Source organism: Vanellus vanellus, assembly GCF_965231255.1.
Source record: "Vanellus vanellus genome assembly, chromosome: 1".
NCBI lineage: Eukaryota > Metazoa > Chordata > Aves > Charadriiformes > Charadriidae > Vanellus > Vanellus vanellus.
In genome coordinates, this window is record NC_138905.1 from 168,035,221 (window position 1) to 168,041,220 (window position 6,000).

Sequence of the window (6,000 nt, forward strand, 5' to 3'; positions counted from 1 at the left end):
AGTGTGTTAGATATAGCTGTGGCAAACCCCTGATACTGCTGAAAGGATGGACAGGTGGATTTGGAAACGAGGAAGAGACAAAATATAGAATAAATGTAGGTAGTTGCTGAAAAGAAGCAAAAAGATCTGGGACAATTCCTTCAATCAGCTGCCTCAGTCACTGAAACCCCTCTTTTATGACAGACATTGTCTTCACATATTTGTGTTAGTTATGATAATAGAGAAAAATTTCAAAAAAGACTATTTTCATTTTGTCCCAGAAGGAATTACATGACTAAGGTGATATATAGACTCATAATTTGAAGACCACCATGACTATCATCGCCATGGTGACAAGATTTGAGTATAAATGAGTTTACTTCTCTATAGGAGCACAGTTCACCTTGTTTTTAAATACTCAGACTATTCTTTGAGCTTTTTTGTCAGCTGATACAGTTTTTAATGACAGTCACAAAAAGAAAGTTCTGGTTTATTTTATAGTTGAATTTCCCTGACCATCTTCAACCCATGTATGCTTTGTCAGCCATGCTGAGAAATAAGCACCCTAATGTCACGTATTTTTGTGATATTACAATCACGATGTCAAGTTTCACTCTTTTTACTGGTAGCTTTGTTTTTAATTTCCTGAGTTGCACCTTCTTCTCTCTCTTTTTTACACCAGCTGGGGATACCCAGACACACGTGCATTGTTTTGATGGTTGCCTTGTCAATAACTTGCAAAAATTCATAAGGGTGTATCTGATTTTACTTCTTTTTAGTCAGAATTTCTTTCCACAGGGCTTATTTGTGATTATTTTGCTGTGATTCACTCCTTTCTAATGCATGTTTTCAATTTGCACTCTTCTTTCCAGATAAGTCACTTTGAAGTTGCTTTTGTTAAAATATGTTTTGTTGAGTTTTATTTTGTGATAGTGAAGTGATTCAGCTCATTCAGTCAGAATGCCCAACTGGGAAACAAAATATACATGCCATCATGCATTGGAATATCAAAAGAAAGTCATTTCTTATTTAAAACAAGTTTGTGTCACACAATTTCTATGTTTTTAATTTGTGTTAAAAAATGTTTCAAATGTATGATGTTTCCTTATTCCTCCCTCTTATTCCTTAGAAATTCATTATGTAAGAAAAAACACACATTGTGATAGTTTAATGTTTATCTTAACAACAAAGCTCTTAATTTCCTTCCTAATGTTTTGTATAGTTTGAAGGGTTCTGTGTCTTATAGCGGTTACAGATGTTTTCAGAAACCGAGTAAACAGAGACTGAAATAATTAAGTACAGGCTCAATCCTTTTCTATGTTGAGACTTACATCTGTTTAATACTGGTCATACAACAGGTTCTAGACTAGATTGGTATGGCAGAAAAACAAACATACATTACTTGTGGAGGAGAATGCCTATGACAAAAGTACTGTTTTTCTGGTATCCTACCACTGTAGAGGAGTGCCTGTGAAGTGTGCTAACTGATCTGCAAAGAAAGCAAGCTCAACTGAAGAGACCTTTCAGAACAACCTTCAGTTGATTAAGGCATTTCTTTACACAGGGAACCTTGGGACTCTCCAGAACTCTAATTTCTGCTGCAGTGCCTCACTAGTGGTTGCAGGGAGACAGGAAGAGGAATAGTCTTTTTTTCCAGAGCCCTCATGTGAGATCAGCTGAAGGTATTTGTGGGAAAAACAAAATAAAACATGAAACCAACCACCAAACCAAAACAAACAAACAAACAAACAAACAAACAAACAAACAAACAAAACCCCCAACCAACAACAATGAAATGTGAAAAAGTATCCCAGTCAGGCAACCCACAGCCATAACATTTGCTGTACTGGGTGCTACAGACATGCTGACAGAAGCACATCCTTTAGCTGTCTTGAAAATGTCAATAAGCATAATAAAGCAGAGGTGATCCGTAGGAAATTAGGAAGATATAAGAATCTGTGAACACTTAAGAAGTGGATACCAAAACACCTAGCTAGCAGTCATATAGTGTATACTGAGACAGCTTCTAGAAGGAGAAAGAAATCAACTGGGTGGAACAGTAACAATTTAGAGATAAAAGGCAACTTTTGGCTAAAGTGAAATTTATGGAAGAAAATGAATGCAATTATTCTTTAGCAAAAAATAGAACTAGTTTGGAGAGGATTTCTTTTAGAAATGCAGAGATGAAGAAACCTTAAAAATGTTATGTCTTCCAAAAGATTCAGAACTGGGATCCCCCCCCGACTCCTTTTAAAAATAAAATATCAATATAAAAAGACTGTCAGGAAAAAAAATACTGAAAAAGGCTCATTTTTAAGAGACTTTATATAAGTAAATATCAATGAAGAAATTACGGAAGATGAACAAATACTAAATATAACTTTTCATTCTCATTACAAAAGTTGTGTTCTAGCATATAAAAAAGCTAAATAAATAATAAAAATGTAATAGAACTGCTAGAATATGCTTAATATTCATTCACTGTCAGGAACAATGCAATTTGATGAGAATTCATCAACTGAATATATAGATTTCTCTTTTCCTTATCTTTGTTTTATTTTAAACTGTGCCAGTTAAAATGGCTAACATCATCATAATAGCAGAAATAAAACTTTTCCCCTCTTTCAGCAATTAATCAGAGATTAACTGGAAATAAAACTGAAATACTGAAGGTCACTGAATTTTTCACAGCATAAGCTTTTTTTCACTGGGTTTGAGTTATGCTCATAATGTCTGGTAAAATATATATTTTCTCAAATTAAGAAAAAATTATCTTTGGTTTCTTTATTTAATTCAGCGTATCACCACTACTCTCTAGAAAAATTAAAATATATCACAAATATATTTAAATGGATGATTCATTAAGGAAATTACGATTTTGTATAGACTTGAAATATTATCTTCAAAGTAACCCAGTAAAAATGACATAGTCTGCACAAGGTACCAATATGGCAGTATTACCTCAGCATGAGTGCCTCAGAATTTTGCTACCACCCCAACAATGATATTGAGAAAATACCTCTGCATTTTAAGAGATGCTTCAGTGGCAGCTTATTTGAGCACTGTCCAGCTCTTTCGTACTTCGTACTTCTCAGTAGAAAGCAATTCTCTTCATTATACTGTCTCACCAGAGATACACCCATGAGCTTTTATTGGTGGTGATGGGAAGCAAGATCTAATATTTGCCTTTCTTATATCATGATAGGTCAAGCTTCGTCTTCATAACTTTTAGAGGAATGTGGGAACATGTGACAGTGAGAATAAAATTAATATCGAGACACGTATTTCAAACTGTTATAGCAACTTCAACTGGGAAAAAAAAAAGAAGTTTATCTTAGTGTTGTATTTGTGAAGATTTAGGAAGCTTCTGTTATTAACACAGAAATTATTCTTAGAAAGGTGTCACTTTCTGAAGGAAAGGAAAGTTTTACTGTAAATATAATTTTCTGTCTAAATACAGAACATTTTTCTGGCAAGTTTTTTGATATGACCATTAGTTATCAATTTCAGTGTACCTCATGGTAAACTTTCCCCTTGAGTTACAATGTCTCCATGATGTACAGCACAGTGTTTTCACTATTGACTGTCTCTTATAACAAGTTTATGACAGTATAAGGTTTTCACTGCCTTGGTATTATAAAAAGTTAAATGAGTATTGATACAATTCAAAGAGCACATTAGCAACAATGATAGCTTTGCTTTGGTTTAAAATTTAGCTTTAAGGCATATGAAAGGTTAAAGCAGGGCTACAGTCTCTACCAAGTAGACAAACAGGATGATAATACAACTTCTACTGTTGGGCTAAACCAGTCATGCCATAAAGAGTTCTCAGATTCTATGGGTGAAGTATTTTGTAAAAATGCTAATTAAGGTTTAGCAAAATCTGTTTTGCTCTGCATTTACTTTAAAAAAAAAAATGTTTGTTCAGCATAGAAAAATAGGAACATGGCAGATGTTGTGGAAAAATCAGCATCTATTGAGGGTTTCGAGTGTTCCTAAAAAAGACTCTTACTGTCTTTCTGAATAAGATCAAAAGAAGAGAATTTTTGTTAAGAAGGGAAAAAGAAAGTCATTCTAGTGAACAGAAAATCAAATAGCATATGCATCTATTTTTTAAACAATCAGCTGCTCTAAGTGATGTGCATTTTGTTCTGATGGTAATAGCTTAAAGATTTATTGTACTTCTGGTTTACCGGTTTTGACTATAATTAAAAAAAAAGCAAAATGTAACGGAAAAAAAAGAAGTCCTACTGATTTTGACAAAGTTCAGAGATTGACCCTGACAATTAATATTACATAAGACTAATAGTGAATATAAAGGGAAAAAGCAGACTAAATTTCTAGGCATTAGAGCAGGGAACTGTAATCTCTCTGTGTTTACAGAATAAATAAATTTAAAAGTAACTTCATAAAAATACTTTCCTGGAAGATTCCTATGCCTCAGATCATGATATTCCCCAGTTCCAGGTTTTCACTGATTCAAAAAATCCACTGACTTCAAAAGACCCCCCAAAATAGAAGCTGAGTCAGAAAAAAATCTCAAATATGCAATCCAATGCCATTTCTAGTTAAAAATTCAAGATTGAAAACTGTTTTTCATCACCTCAGATGCTGTCAAACAGATAACCACACACCATAATCTTTTTTTGTTGTTTTTTTTATATACAAATATATAAATATTTGTATTTGTAGTAAATTCAGTAATATTCCCATAAATCATGATAAAACTCTAGTTTTATGGGAGTTAACAATTTAAATCTCAAAAGTCATTGATTTCTGCAAGAGATTGGGGAAATGGATGGCATATTCCAGGCTTTATTTGTGAAGTACTTGATTTTATTCTGAACAAGGTCTTCATTATTATGTAAATAAATTATTATTCCTGTACTAGATTAGACATACATATTTGAATTGTTTGAACAACAGAGAAAAATCTCTTGAATTTTTTTCTCCCGTTGCCCTGCTTAGATACACCCCAGTTAGTGTTATTTGCCAGGTGTAACCACTCTGTGATGGGGAAGACAAGGAACTGAAGATGAGAGGTAATCTCCCTTTCTTGTAGCGTTCCCTTTTCTAGCTAGCAGGTTTACCGCCTGGTCACCCAAATGTGACTGAGCAGAGCTACAAGATTTATGGGAGTGATGAATTTGTCTGAGTGCAAGGATGGAAAAAAAACTCCCAGTGCTTCCAGCTCAGCATTTGTGCAATGCTCTGCCCTGTTGTAGAGACGTCTACTAAGTTATGGAATCATTTTGGATCAGACTTAATAAGAAGCAAAGTATAAATGAGAGAAGAAAGACCAAGATCTATTTCCACTTAGAATATCCCCCAAACCCTATACTCCTTTGCTTTAAAAATATAATTATATGCAATTCATAGTGGTGTCATGATACTTCTTTTTATTCTCTTTTTTAAAATCAGTGTTGTAAGTCAAATGTCTTATGGTTGCTGGCAGAAAAATGAAAGAACCCCTCACTAATTTCATTGGTAGTATAATTTTGATGTTTTTGTAATGTCTTATTGCTTTAGTAGTTAGACATCCACAAATTTCCATTCTGCACAACACAGAAGACCTGATGTCTAAATTGAAATGAAACAGAGTAAAAGACAACAAAAACTGTAAATGGGACTTTAACTTCTAATTCTGTGCATTTTCTTTCCTGCTACATTTCCTACATGCGTGTCTGGCAGTCCTGGAATATTTTTCTTTTACATATTTTATTAAATAAAACCCAAACAAACAAAAATAAACCCAAACAAAACAAGATATCTCATTATCATCTGGATTCAACTCGTATAATCTAATTTTAGATGATCAAGGTGTTGGCATCGGCATTTGATCTCATCAGCCAGACTCCTTTTACAGTCTGCAGAGAGTAATAAGTACTTCTGTTGTGAAATTCACCTTATTCTACTATAAATATCTAAAACAGAAAAACTCTATGCTAGGAATTCCTGCATTTCCCCTGTGTAAGCCTAGTGGCTGAGATATAAAAAAGGACTTTTAGAGTTTGGAGATAT